The 15,629-nt window shown below is 43.9% G+C and overlaps 1 long non-coding RNA gene across 1 annotated transcript; it reads right to left on the bottom strand.

The window, feature by feature from the left end:
* Nucleotides 1-8,379: 8,379 nt before the first annotated feature.
* LOC140622397 (uncharacterized) lies at nucleotides 8,380-13,885 on the bottom strand. Its single transcript, XR_012022168.1, has 3 exons — nucleotides 13,506-13,885; nucleotides 10,566-10,653; nucleotides 8,380-8,780 (listed from the first exon to the last, which is right to left on the bottom strand). It is a non-coding gene; the product is annotated as an uncharacterized lncRNA (long non-coding RNA).
* Nucleotides 13,886-15,629: the final 1,744 nt, after the last annotated feature.

Here is a 15,629-nt window from a genome sequence, read left to right as displayed (position 1 = left end):
CCTATCAAGAAAAAGCAGTCAGTAGAAACTTACCTCAAGATAGTGAAAGATGGTGAAATTAAAAGATAAGGACTTTAATACATTCAAGGAATTCAAGGAAAATATGGTCAGAAAGGATAAATGGATGGGGACTCTCAGCAGAGAAATAGAAATTATCTTTTTAGAGTACCAAATGGAAAGTCTGGAACCTAAGATTACTACAGATCATATGCTGGGTCATAAAACAAATCTCGTATTTCCAATAATTGAAATCTTGGAAAGTATATTCTCTGATCACAATGGAGTTAAATTAGAAATTAATCATAATTATCCATCTGGGGAAACACAAATATTTACAAATTAAAGAACACACTTTTACATAATCCATAATCAAAAAAATCACAAGAGGAATTAGAAAATATTTCAAACTGAGTGACCATGAATATATAACAAACAAAATCCATAAGATGAGGTGAAGGTGAGCTTAGAGGGAAAACTATAATTAAAAATTATATAAATGTTCACATTAAAATTTCAAAAGATGATCTAAGATCCCACCATAAGAAGTTTGAAAAATGAGCAAAATAAATCCAAATTAAGTAGCAGGAAGTAGAAAAAAATTATAAAGGTGAGAAATTAATAACAATTATTTGACAGAGAAGTTAATTGATGGAGAAGTCAATAAAGGCAAAGGTTGTTTTGTTGTTTTTGGAAAATATTAATGAAATTGATAAAGCCCTAGCAAGACTGATCAAAGGAAAAAATAATCATAGGCTACCAATATCAGAAATATGAGAGGACATCACTACATATTTTAATAGGATACTATTAGAACACTATGAATAATTTTATACTGATAAGTTTGACAGCTTAAATTTGACATTCTTAAAAACACAACTTATCGAAATTGACACAAGGTAAAATAGAAAATTTGGATAGCCCTATTTTTTTAGGTGAGAACTTTAATGGACTGAGCACTATTATTGACAGTCCTATGTCTAGTAAAGAAATTGAATTTGTGATCAAATGCCTCCCTAAAGACAACACCTGAGTTAGGACACTTCAAAGATAAATTCTATCAAATAGCTTGTGAAGATATGATGTCAATATTTCACAAAATATCTCAAAAACTAGGGAGAAGAAAACCCTTCCCAACTTGTTTTGTGAGGCCAGCTTAGTTTTCATGTCAAAACCTGGCAAAGACATAATGAAGTATGAAAAGTTACAGAGGAACATCTTTCATGAAGAGAGATGTAAAAATGTGAACAAAATACTAGCAGGTTGAACCTGGTAACATATAAAAAAGGGAGTCATACACCATGACAACGTAGAGGTCTTCCAGGAATGCAGGGTTAGGTTAGCAAGTGACAGTCAGATCCATGGAATTCACCATATTGTGACAAAAGAAAGGAGGAGCCTACGTGAATATTGCAATGGGAACAGGAAGAGCATTCAGCCGCGTTCAAACTCCACGCGAGAGAAAGGCTCTCAGCAACTAAGATCGACTGGAAAAACCCCACACCGACTCGGGTGGGCAGGACTAACTGAGCGTCTGAGCCAGCACCGTGTCCTCCCACCGTAGCCCTCAGGTGGGCGGGCAGTTTCTTCCTTTCATAGAGTCCTTCCTTTTCATAGAGTTTCATTCATGTTTGGAATGTCAGCCAGTCTCGTTACGTGTTTAAAAATTTCTTTACATTCGCTCTGCCTCGTTAGGGCGTTCGTGTGACACCGCACGTATGGCGTTCCCTTCTCTGCTCTTAATTCTTTCGTTTCTGCTGATACTTAATATTTCCAACTCCTGAACCTTCACACGGGTATTATGCTCTTGTTTGCTACAGAATTAAAAAGCAGGAAGAGAAAAAATACCGTGATGTCTTTCATGCAGTCAGCGCTAGTGATGCTGGCCCTGGGCGTTCCGGCTCGGGGAGCTGCCAGCTGGGCAGGTGCAGAAGCTGTGAAACTCTGGGCATTTTGAAAACCCGCTGGAGGAGCCGAGTGGACGGGGCAATGGGTGGGACTTGAGGAAAGTTGAATATGCCTGCCACTTATAATTGTACTTTTTTTTTTTTTTTTTAGCAGATTTACCACCCCAAAATCACTGCGCGACTTAGTAACACTGTGTGTCACCTCTTGGAATGATGTGTTTGGGTTTTTTTTATTTTTAAAAAATATTTATTTGAGAAGGAGAGAGAGCAAGCTTAGGCGGTGGAGTGGGCAGAAGGACAGGGAGAGGGACTTTCAGGCAGACTCCCCATGAGCACGGCCGGCGCGGGGCTCGATCTCACCACCCGGGATCATGACCTAAGCTGAAACCAAGAGTTGAGGCCTCATCTACCAAGCCGCTCAGGTGCCCTGATGTGTTTGACTTTAAGGTGAATTTTCAAGTTGCTGATACAACCTACTTTGATGCTTTGCTGTGGAAGCCACTTTGGATGTGCGGGGAGAACCAGCGGTGGGATGCATGAGCTTTGCACGTGTGCATCCTGGAGGGCGGGTGACAGGACCTGCCTGCGGGGCTGGGCAGCGCCAGAGAGCTTCACATCACTGCTCCATGGCTCGATCTCATCTAATCACTTTTATTACTTTCCAGAAATATAAATAGGAGTTTCTGGATGGGGAGACCATGGTCTGCTCTTGTTTTCTCCTTGTGCTTCTCTGGATACAAGTAACCAAACCACCATGTCCACAAATGGCAAATGCACTGCACATGGTGATTGGATAGCAGGGGCCACAGCACGTGATATGGTTCTCAGGACAATGGGCAGGTGTGGACATGGACGGACACTGGATGACCTGAGGGATCATATTTATTTGGTTGAGTATGGCTGCATCGCCAGGTCCCATGGGGAACTGTGGTCAGGGGTGACCGTGGCACCGTGTCCCACAGGCAACTGTCTTGATTCTTCAAGAAATGCCTGTTGGAGTGGTGAGGGGTAAAATGCTATGATCTCTGTCACTTGACCAAAATCCTTGGCCAAAACGGTAAATGAAGTAAATATAAAAATATGTGAAGCTGTTAAATGATGGTGTGAAGTGTCTGGGTGTCTGCGATATTCTTCTCTCTGCCTTCATGGATATCAGGCACTTTCTTTTTTTAAGATTTTATTTATTTATTCTTGAAAGACACACACACACACAGAGAGAGACAGAGACAGAGACACAGGCAGAGGGAGAAGCAGGCTCCATGCAGGGAGCCCGACGTGGGACTCGATCCCAGGTCTCCAGGATCACGCCCTGGGCTGAATGCAGCGCTAAACCGCTGAGCCACCCAGGCTGCCCTGTCAGACACTTTCATAATGAAACTTGTTTATTTTATAAACTGTTCCAAGCACACTACCCCTTCCAGGGGCAGGGAGGTCACTCTCTATTCAGTGGTGGCCAGGCCCTGATGGGATTGTGTGGAACTCTGTACACTTCCTCACTCACCTTGGAAGAGCTTCATTCTGGAGAGTGACATCTGTCTAAACCAGTGGACTCAATCTCACCATTCCCAGTTTCACCTCCTGGGGGTGAAGGAGCGGGGAGACCCCTGGGAAAGAGCCAGTCACTCCCCACTTCCTGACCACCGCCAGCCCCCTACCCCGCAGCCACTTGTCACCCGCATACTTATCCCCTGGTTCTTTCTAGCATTTTCCTGTCACCTTCATCTCCTCTTAGATTTCTCTCCCAATCTCACAGTTCTCTGTTGACTGAGGTGCTGGACACACCTTGTTTTCCTGGGTCTGTGCAGTGACCCCGCGGAGCTTCCTCCACTGCTCCATGGGGAGCGTTTGCGGCCCAGTGATGGCAGGGGCTCTGTTTCTGTAGAGACCTGGGCCTGTGGAGGGCGTCTGGGCATCACCCAGACGAGGCCATGACAGGTGGGCTCCACCTGCCGTTCTGAGGGGGAGCAGCAGCTCAGAGATGCCGAGGGTCCCACCACCCACCGTCCCCACCTGTCCTAGAATGCACAACCAGGGAAGGGAGGAAGCCTTGTCTTACTACAGCTGACAGGCCAGCGATGACCTCATTACCTGCAGGTCTTCAGAGAGTGGGATTAACCTGAGTGTGGACATGATGTGTTTGGATCACCTGCCCAAGACCAGCATTGGGGTGCAGCCAGGCTCAAGTCCCCGAGTTAGGGCGCCCCCACTGCCTTCTAGAAAATGCCTCCCGTGGACTCACTGTTTGGTCAGTGTCCTGAAAACACTACCTTTCCGTGGGAGCAGTGACTCACACGTGTCTTCAGGTGCTGTCATGCAGAGAGCCTGCTAGGGACACTGCACTGCCTTATGCAAGGTGTCAATGTGCCCTGTGACAGGGAGCCCTATGCCCCCCAGGTGTAGAGCACATTTCAGCCCCACACGTGCCCGCAGACACAGGGCGCTCACACCTGTCCAGGGCTCCTGAATACAGGTTCTCAGGGGCTCTGGCCACGATAGAAGGTATGGGACATGGGGGACGTGTTTGCTTCAGGAATCAAGGAACTGTTGACAGCACGCCGCGGCTAGCATTGCACGGGTGAGCAGCACCTGCACGGGCATTTTATATCTTACATCTGGGTGTTCCATGTTGGATATCAGACACGTTCTATTTTCAAAGCACAATTGCACAAGCAGACGTAGACATGTGTGTGGGGCGCTCTTGTCCTGGCTACAAGTCTGTTCCCACCTGGGACACGCCTGCTCAGATACTTTACCATTTCATTGTTTAACTTGCTTTCTGGAGCTGGTCCCCAGGTGCACTGGAGCTGTTGTTTGGAGTGCGGTGACCACCCGTTGCTTGGGTCAGCTGCACAGTGAAGAGGTGGAGAGGGAAGGTGTGATTTCTGAGGTGACCCGAGGGCACGCAGCTATACACCACCCCCTGGGCATGAATGTGGGACCTGCGCGGCCTCGCCTGCCTCCCCAGCATGAGGCTTTGCTAACCTGTGTCTCAATTCTACTGCATGTGCTTAATTATCATTTTTAGAGGAAAGTTTAAAGAAACATGTGTGACAGCTAACATAGTGCTAGGCACTATTTCAAGGGCCAGACACGCATTAACTCATTCACCCCATACTAAACTCCACAAAGAAAAAAGGTCACAGGAATCAGGCTACTGAGAGGCAGACAGCCCAGCTGTGCTGCGGGGCACCGACGCCATCCTCCCTGCTGGCACCACCAGAGCTGACCAGCAGGCCCCCTGCCCCAAAGCCTTGGAACCTGGGACTCACCCTGGATGGTGACTGGGAGCTGAACCTTCTGGTTTATGTGGGGTCCCAACAACAAGCCTTGGTATCCTCTGCTCTCCAAGAGCAAAAGTTGAACCAATGCTCTTTGGCTGCCCCAAACCCAGACTCCCTTCTTCCTGTTGGGGAAAAAGATTTTCCCAGCTCTGCTTTTATTTTCTCTCCACCCAGGGAACTACTTCAAGCTCCTTTCTCTACCTTAGTTAATAAACTAGACATCAGGGGGAAATGGGCACATAATCATTTCCATGGCAACCACTCCACATAGTAATTATTCTCAATTGTTCCTTCTCTGGAATTTGTGGTCTTGGGCATTCATGGTGAGAAGCCACACCAGCTATGTGTGTGTTGGGTAGAGTTAAGCAAGTCTGTGCTGTAGAGCTGCTGCCTGGGTATGTGTGGTGCATCTCTCCAGAAGGAGGCTGACTCCGCTGACCGCAGAATCCTCCCCACCTGACTCTTGATGGGCCCCCCACTTGCATCCTTAGCCTTGTACTGCTGTTCTGGGACCTGTTTACTGTCAAAGTGCTGCAAAATGTTTGTAGAGAGTAGATTTTAAAATATTGATGATGTTTTCAGCCGTACCCTGAAGTAAGAGTGAGACACATAGCCATCCCACCCCCGGCCCACAGGAGAACCTGGGCTGGGCTGCCCGTGACTCAGCCTGCAGCCAACACCCACGGGAACAATGGGGACCCACATCCCTCGGGGCCGCGACACCAAGGGAATGCGCCAATCTTGGCACCCACCTCCCCACAGCAGTTAGCGTGCTGGGGGTTATCTTGTGGCTCACCAGTTTGGAAGGTTTCCACCTTCGGGAACAGAGGGTGTGATCCCCTGGCGTCCGGTCCAAGCCGTCGGGAAGCACCTCCAGAAATGTCAGGCTCAGCAGGATGTTCGTCTGTGAGATGCTGGGTGTGCATCTTCATCTTGCTCTCATGCCATTACACTATCATAGAAAACGCCGTGAGGAACACACTGTTTGGGCTCTGCAGTCATCACTCCCACCCGAGAGAGGACAACAGCTAGTGCTCCCAGAACTCGACCCACCGCCCTGGCTCCACCCGCACCACCCTGCCCAGAAGAGTAGTGCTCCTCTGTTGCTGCGTAACTAGCCCGCCTAAATCCCAGTAGCCCGTAAACACCTCGCAGTGCCTGGCTGAGGTTGGTGCCAGTCTGGCTGGGTGGCCCAGATTCTCAGGGCTCCCGTGTGGTGGCCTCATCTCAGTCGGGGGCCAAAGGGTCCACTTCCTAGCTCACTGGCATGAGGTTCACGGGAGACACTAGCTCCTTTCCGGGTGCCACTGGAGTGTCTCCCAGAGCCGGTAGTTGGAGAGAGGGCCCCAGGAGTGGAAACATGGTCCCATCAGCCTCGCTCGGAGGTGACATCCCTTCACAGCTGCCACCTCCTGCTGGCTACACAGTCCGACCCCTGTGATGGGAGCTGCATGGGCAGGAAGCCAGGAGTGGGACCACGGGGGCTATGGAGAGGTTGCCGTCAGCAGAGCAGGTGCAGGATGTGCATTTATCAGCTGCTTAATGTGCTCCTAATGTAGCAAGAAGTCGTAGGTTTGGCAAGTCATCTATCTAAGCAAGACCCTAATAATTACCCTGTTTTATTTTCATATTTAGCCACACAAGGAACTGCTTTCCAGAGAAGGGCAGATGCTTGCCCAGATAGGAAGATATAATGACAGGTGAAAGGGCTGTGATGAGAATGTGCGTCTCTAATTCACATCTATTTCATTCCATGCAGTTTCCAAGAAAAAAGGCACAACCTTTGCCTTTCAGGAGAAACTGAAAATTTTCTTGGGAAGATGAATGCTGTCTCAATGAATGAACAAAGAATCATGGTCTTAGTATTTTCCATAAACTACAGAGGAGGTTTTGGTTTTATGTGAGGGTAAGAGAAGGGCAGTCGGGATCTCAGCATGTGAGCAAAACGTTTTCCATCATCAGTAAAGGAGACTATTCAGAAGCAGGAGAGATTTCCAAGCGTCTGTTACATGTTTGCCTCACCCTGGAGGGAGCCCCGCTTCCCACTGTGTCCAGGAGTGACGGGTGGCAGGAGCACAATAGGTTTGTGGAAGGGATGCCTGGGTGGCTCAGCCATTGAGCATCTACCTTCAGCCCAGCGCATGATCCTGGAGTCTCAGGATTGAGTCCCACATCAGGCTCCCTGCATGGAGCCTGCTTCTCTCTCTGCCTGTGTCTCTGCCCCTCTCTCTCCTTCTGTGTGTCTCTCATGAATAAATAAATAATCTTTAAAAAGAAAAGTTTTGTGGAAAAAGACTGTTTATTTAAATTAATCAATTTAATTAAATGACACATCCCCATGGGAAAGAATAATTCAAACAGGGTGGATTTCTCATAAGACAGCATGGAGACTGGAAAAACGTGTGGAAGAACATGTTTAAAATATGAAACCAAAAGAGCTACTAAGTGAGAGTTTTACATCCAGCAAGAGCACCCTCCAGAAATTAGGGAAATACACTCTCAGGAAGAGAAACACTCTTAGCACTTCCTACAGCATGCATTTTGAAAGATGTGCCAGGGGTCTCTCAGGCAGAAAGAGACGATACCAGATGGAAACACAAACTTCCAGAAGGAAGGGCAAGAGGAGCAGCAGATCCCGAGTGAATGCAGTTGGTGATCTCTCCTTCTCACTCCTGGCTCTGACATCCATTCCGTCTAACATTAGTAGGGCTGTCTGAGGATGTTCAATGCATGTGGATATGATACCCTTGGTGACCACACATAAAGGGTAAAGTTAGAGGGATCCATATGGTGACGAGACTTCATACCATCTACAAATAGTGACAGTTTTACTTCTTCCTCACCAATTTGGATGTCTTTTATTTCTTTTTGTTGTCTGACTGCCATGGCTAGAATGTGCAGTACTAGGTTGAATAAAAGTGGTGAGAGTGGGCATCCCTATCATGTTCCTGACCTTAGGGGAAAAGCTCTCAATTTGCTACCATTGATGTAAGCTGTGGGGTTTTCATATATGGCCTTTATTATGTTGAAGGATGTTCTCTCTACACCTACTTTGTTGAGGCTTTTTATCATGAATGGATGCTGTACTTTGTCAAATGCTTTTTCTGCATCTACTGAAATGATCATATGATTTTATTGATTGATTCGTGAGCATTGAACCATCCTTGCATTCCACAAATAAATCCCACTTGATCATGGTCAGTTATTTTTTTTTTTTTTGATATATTGTTGGATTTGGTTTCTTCGTATTTTGTTGAGAATTTTTACATCCATGTTCATCAGGGATATTGGCCTGTAGTTCTCTTTTTTAGTGGTATCTTTATCTGGTTTGGGTATCAGGGTAATGCTGGCCTCACAATGAATTTGGAAGCTTTCCTTCCTCTTCTTGGGAATAGTTTGAGAAAAAATGGGTATTGACTCTTCTTTAAATGTTTGGTAGAATTTGCCTTTGAGGCCATTTGGTCCTGGAATTTTGTTTGTTGGGAGATTCTTGTTACTGATTCAATGTCTTTGCTGGATCAGTGTGTCCAATTTTTCTGTTTCTTCCTATGGTGATGAGGTCTAACATCCCACTTGAGATGGTAAAATATTAATTCTAAGTAGATTGAAAAGTGAAGCGAGAAGTTAATATCTATATTGTAATTTCTAGAGAAACCACTAAAATATTATGTAGAAAAGATAAAGTAAAACAAAAAAATAGGTAAATCAAAACAAAAAAACTAAAAAATATTCTAATAATCCAAAAGAAAACATGAAAGGGAAGAAAAAGGGAAAAACGAAGGATGTAAATATAGAACATATAATGGAACACATAAGTGGTAGATCTAAATTCAAATGTATCAATAATTAAGAAAAGTGTAAATCATCTAAGCATACCAATTAAGACAAAAATTGTTAGACCAGGGATGCCTGGGTGCCTCAGTCATTGAGCATCTGCCTTCAGCTCAGCTCGTGATCCCAGGGTCCTGGGATCAAGTCCCACATCGGGCTCCCCTCAGAGAGCCTGCTTCTTCCTCTGTTTATGTCTCTGCCTCTCCCTGTGTCTCTCATGAATAAATAAATAAAATCTTTTTAAAAAAAAAAGTTGTTAGACCAGACGGAAGCAACACGACCTACCTATGTGCATCTATAACCAATATAAGTAGATTGAAAATAAAAAGGTGGGGCAGCCGAGGTGACTCAGTGGTTTAGCACTGTCTTCAGCCCAGGGCGTGATCCTGGAGACCCGGGATCGAGTCCCAGGTCAGGCTCCTCCCATGGAGCCTGCTTCTCCCTCTGCCTGTGTCTCTGCCTCTCTCTCTCTCTCTCTCTCTCTCTCTCAGATAAGTAAATAAAATCTTAAAAAAATAAAAAGGTAGAAAAAATATGCAAAGCAAGCAGCATTCTAAAAAACTGAAGTTACAGAGTGAGCTTCAGAGCAGTAAGGATGAATGCCACATAATGATAATGCAGTCAGTTCACCAAGAAGACACAGAGGCCCTCGGCTGGTGTGCCCCTGCTAGCAGGGCAGCAAAATACATGAAGCAAAGGCTGATAGCCTGGAAAGGGGAAGCAGACCAGCCCTGCCCTGTCTTGCCCACTCAGGCAGCTGTACCAGAGCCCCATAGGCCAGGCAGCTCACAGGATGATTTCCCTCTCAAGAGCCTAGAGGCTGGAAGTCTGAGGTCAAGGCAAGAGTGCTGTCCTTGGCTTGTAGTCAACCACCTTCTCACTACATTCTTAAGGGGCCTTTCCTCTGTGCTTGCACGAAGAGACAGGGATGCAGAAAGGTAGCTGGTGTCTATTCCTTCAATTATAAGAACAGTCTGTCAAGTTAGGGCCCTACCTCCTGTTTTAACCTTAATTACCTCCTTACAGCCCCATCTCTCAATACAGCTGCTGGAGCCTCTGATCTCAACATACAAACTGGAGGGTGGGGGTGAGGTGGAGGACATATAATTCAGTCCTTTTTTTTTTTTTTTTGGTAATGATTTTATTTATTCATGAGAGATACAGAGAGACAGAGACATAAGCAAAGGAAGAAGCAGGCTCCCTGAGGGGAGCCCAATGTGGGACTCAATCCCAGAACCCTGGGATCACACCCTGAGCTGAAGGCAGATGCTCAACCATTGAGCCACCCAGGCGTCCCTACAATTCAGTCCTAACAAGACTCTCTCAGTAACTGATAGAAAAGTTGACAGAAAATGAGCGAGGGAATGGAAGGACTGGCATTCATAGAATACTCTGCTGAATAACATCAAAGCACACATCCTTCTTGAGTGTTAATGGACATTCCCTGAGACAGACCCAACCTCGGGTCATAAAACACATCTTAACAAATTTGAAACAAAAACAAAAAAATTCACAATGGAATTAAACTAGAAAACAATAATGAAAATACCTGGAAATTTCCTTAATTATGTGGAAATTAAGCAGCACACAGCTAGATAATTCATGCATCCTGGATGATATTTTGGAAAAATTATAAACTAAACAATGAAAATAGAAATACAAAATATCAAAATTTAGTAGTGTTCAGAGGTACATTTATATTAGCATTTAATTAGAAAGAAGAAATAAATGCTTATATCTGAAACAGAAAAGTTAGAAATCCACAATCTAAGCTTCCACCTTAAGAAATTAGAAAAAGAAGAGCATGTAAACTGAGGGCCAGCAGAAGGAAAGAAATAACAAACATAAGAGAAATCAATGGAGTTAAAACTGGAAAGACCATAAAGAAAAAAATCGGTGAAACTAAAAGCCAGTTATTTTAAAAGACCAATAAAATTGATAGACCTTTAACCAGACCAGTGAGAGAGAGAGAGAAGGTTAGGTGACCAGTTCTGGTAATGGAGGATGAGACATCACGACTGTCCCCCGAGACAGTGAGAAGACAGTAGAGGACATTACTCACTGCTTTGTGTGCATACATTCAACAATTTTGATGAAACAGACCAATTATTTGAAAGTCACAAGCTACTAAAATTCATCCAAGAAGAAATAGAGAACCTGAATAATCCTTATTGTCTTAAAGTAATCAGCTTCATGGTGAAAAACCTGAGAATGAGAATTCCAGATAAGACAATTCTCTTAGTGAGTTTGTGAATATTTAAAGAAGAAATACTACCAATTCTACACAATCTTTTTCAGAAAATAGAGGAGGAGAAACACTTCCCAACTGATGTCATGACGTCAGGTTTACCTGACAGCAAAACCAGGTACATGACAAGAAAAAAAAAAGCCAGCATACAAATATCCCTCATAAACAGATGGAAAAATACTTAACAATATATTTGCAAATCAAATTAACAATGTATACAAGCAACAATGCATAGTGACAAAGTGGGCTAAACATTTGAAGTTCAGTAGGCACAATTCACCATATTAACATAGGAAAGAGGAAAAACTCAATGATCATTTCAAATAACACACAAAAAATGACAAAATTCAAGATTCATTCATGATTCAAGAGCTCTCAGCAAACTAGAAGAAGGGAACTTCCTTAGTCCGATAAAGGATGTCTATTAAAAGATCTACAGCTAATATACTAAATGGCAAAGAACTGAACTTTCTCCCCAAGATCTGGAATAAGAAAAGGACTCCTGATTTTCCCACTCCTTTCTAACATCCTCACTCGTGGGAAGGGAAGGTAGGACAAAAAGCATACAGATGGGGAAGGAAGGAATAAGAACAGCTCCATTTGCAGGTGTTATAATTGTTTGGGTAGAAAATTCAAGGAATTTACAAACAAAACAAGATACCCAGAGCTAATAAGTGCAGCGAGGTCACAGAATACAAGATCGACACTCAGAAATCACACTTTTTATACACTAACAGTGGGCTTGTGGAGACCAAGATGTGCAACTTAGGGCCACTCACAACTAGTCCACAGAAAGTGAAATACGTATACACTAAACAAAACATGAACAGGATCTTTATGCTGAAAATACAATATGCTGATGAAAGCAACCAACATAGACTCAAATAAATGATTAGAAGACTTAACACACTAAAAAGGTTAGTTAGCCCCCAAAGTGATCTACAGGTATAATGCAATTGCAGTAAAAATCCCAGCAAGGTTTTTTTTCCAGATAAAAAGAAGCATGTCCTAAAATTTGTATGGAAAGACAAAGGACTAGATTAGCTAAATCAATTTTGAAAAAGAAGAGTAAGCTTGAAGGACTCATACTCCCTGATTTTAAGACCTACTGTGAAGGTAATAAAGACAGTGTGGTTCTAGCAAATAGACACATAAATCAACGGGAAGAAGTAGAGGTTCTAGAAATAGACCCACACGAATATGGCCCATTGATTTTTACAGTGGATGCAAAGGGAATTCAATGGAGGAAAGACCATCTTTTCAACAAATAGTGTTGAAACAACTGGACATCCATATGCAAAAAGATAAACATTGATGTACACATCTGCACTGATTTAGAAAAATTAACTCAAAATGGAGCATAAATCTTAATGCAAAATGTAAAATCATCAAAGTTTTAGAACCAAAGGAGAAAACATTTTTTTACTTTGGGTTAGAAATTGAATTCTTAGACATGACACAAAAAATGCATGCCGTCAAAGAGAAAATGGATAGATTGGACTTCCTGAGAATTAAAACTTTGGCTTTGCAAAATATACTGTTAAGAGGGTGAAAAGACAAGGTATGGGCTAAAGAGAAATATCTGTGAGCCATGCATCCAACAAAGGATTTGTATCTAGAATGTATAAAGAACTCCCAAACACCCACTAAACAAAGGCAAAAGATTTGAACAGATACTTCACCAGAGAATTTTGGACAGCAAGTAGGTACATGTGGAGCTATTCCACAGTGTTGGTCAAGGGGAATGCAAATGTGGTGCTGCTCTCTGTCCATCAGAATAGCACAACAGGAAGAAGGAGAGAGAAGGAAGATAAAGAAAACACTTGACCATATCAAGCACCAGTGAGAGTGCAGAGCACTCTTCCATTGTGGTGGGCACGGGAAGATGGTGCAGCTACTCTGGAAAAGTGGCCGTTTCGTTGAAAGTTAAACACACTCTTACTGTATGATTCCTCAATCCCATCCCTAGACATTTACCCTACAGAAATGAGAATTTATCTCACAGAAGAATCTATACACAACCATTTATAACAGCTTTATTTATCATCATTCAAAACTGGAAACTGAATATCTCTCAACGGATGAACAAAGTTGCACATGCACACAATGGGATACTCCTCAGTAACAAAGGAACTAACAGTGCCTACAGGTAAAAACTTGGATGATGTCAAAGACACCCACTGAGCGAAAGGGGTCAGCACAGAAAGGTGCGTTGTATGTGATATTTCACAAAAGGCAGACCTTTAGAGACGGAGAAACAGATGAGAGTTCCCAGGAGTTTGGGGTCGTCGAGGGCTTCGATCCCCGAAGGGCAGCCTAAAGAAAGTTTCTGGAGTGTTGAAACTGTTTTGTGTCCTGATGGTTTCATTTTTGTTAGAACAGAGTAAACCTTATAGTATATATGTAAATTGGCTAAGTGAGTTAAGATGAAAAGGAAAGAGAATAAATTCTACAAGTTCCAGAAATGTTGCCGATACCGGCAGCGAACTGCTCAGCCATTACTTTCAATTCTCATTCTGGATCCTGTTTCTCAGAGGTCAGTTAAGGTTCTGGGTTCAGATTCTGAATTCCAAGTTCTGCATTTAGAATCTTGAATCCAAAACCAGATTCCAAATTCTGAAGTGGATACCTCCCCAGCCATTTGGATTGTCTGAGGCTCGCTCAAGCCCCCGCCTCTCTATGTGTCCCAAAGAACAGTTTTTATGTTTTAAATGGTTAATTAAGGAAGCATCTTTATAATATCTTCAGTGAGCCTCTTGACCCCTAGAGCTTGCTTACCATCCAGCCCGTAAGGCAGCATTGGCTGACACACGCAGGGCCCCGGTGTGTGCCTGTGGTCCTCTGCTAACACCCTCCATCAGTTTAGCGAGATGTAACGTCCCTGGCCTATGTGCTTGTTCCTTAACTATGTCACTCCATTATCTCAGGCAAAAAAAGAGGATACGCGGACTTCCTTTCCTTTAAAAGTGATCTGGTTTTGTTGTCTTATGACCAAATTATTTCTCTTTTTTTTTAAAAGGTTCACCAATTTTGCTGAACGCCTCACTGCTGGTCATTCTGGGTGTGTTTCCAGTGCTCAGTGTCCTCTTTCAGTGCTTGCCCTCACTTGCTGTGCCTCCTTCAGGAGAATTTTCTTCAGTGGCACGTTGTGCTAGGGCTTGCTGGGCAAGCTGCAGAGGCCCCTGGTGACAGGTGAGAGGAGTCCTGCTTGCCAAGTGGACAGCCCCACCACCTCCTCTTCCCGGAAGGCAGTGTCCACTGTGACTTCTAGTTTGCTTCTCTCATGTCAGCTTCTCTAAAGTTGAAGAGTCTTTTAAACTCTTCCCTGAGTCCAGTCATCTCACTTCCCAAATATTCGCTTTCTGCATGCCTTCCCTTCTCAATTGTTCTGATTCTAAATTGTGTTGTTCTTTCGTAGCTCCTACCATTTTGTTTCCTTTTGGCTCCCTTTGAAATCTTAGACTGTGGTTTTCATCTGTTTCTAGCATGCTCTTCTGAGGTGCTAACTGAATTCAATGACACACACCCTTCAGCGTGGGTTAAAAATTATTCCATGAGCCAGCTCCAAAGTTTATTTCAAGAATTAGAAAATGAACAAGTCCAATCCAATCTATATTAACAAAGATAAGAGATCAACTTATGAATGTGCAAACAACTAAATTGAGAGCAACTGAGAACTGAGAGTTACCTGCTTCCACATTTCAATGTTTGTCTATACTGCCTCTTTGGAGTTTAACCCAAGTCTTTACTTACTCTTCCAATACCTACAGTTACTTCCACGCAAGAGTAATAAACTTACCAGTTGGGACGCCTGGGTGGCTCAGCAGTTGAGCGCCTGCCTTTGGCTTAGGGCGTGATCCCAGATTCCCAGGTTTGAGTCCCACAAAGGGGTCCTTGCATGGAGCCTGCCTCTCCCTCTCCCTGGGTCCCTGCCTCTTTCTCTGTCTGTGTCTCTCATGAATAAATAAATAAAATCTTAAAAAAATAAAATAAACTTACCAGTTGACTATTTAAATAAGTGATGTGATATTTATTTAAGAAAACAAAATTAAATATATTTTTGTGTAAAACCCACCATTGGTTTGGTATTCTGTGGGTCCGCACAAAAATGAAGAAAGACCAAATGTAGCAGAACATTAAGTGGGAAGTGGATTTAATGGAGGTCAGCAGGGGATCCCTGGGTGGCTCAGCATTTTGGCACCTGCCTTTGGCCCAGGGAGCGATCCTGGAGTCCTGGGATCGAGTCCCACATCGGGCTCCTGGCATGGAGCCTGCTTCTCCCTCCTCCTGTGTGTCTCTGCCTCTCTCTCTCTCTCTCTATGGCTATCATAAAATAAATAAATAAATCTTTAAAAAAAAATGGAG

The sequence above is a fragment of the Canis lupus genome, chromosome 31 (assembly GCF_048164855.1).
Source record: "Canis lupus baileyi chromosome 31, mCanLup2.hap1, whole genome shotgun sequence".
Taxonomy (NCBI): Eukaryota; Metazoa; Chordata; class Mammalia; order Carnivora; family Canidae; genus Canis; species Canis lupus.
The sequence above is the reverse complement of the archived record's forward strand: the minus strand, read 5'-3'. Positions and strand labels throughout refer to the sequence as shown.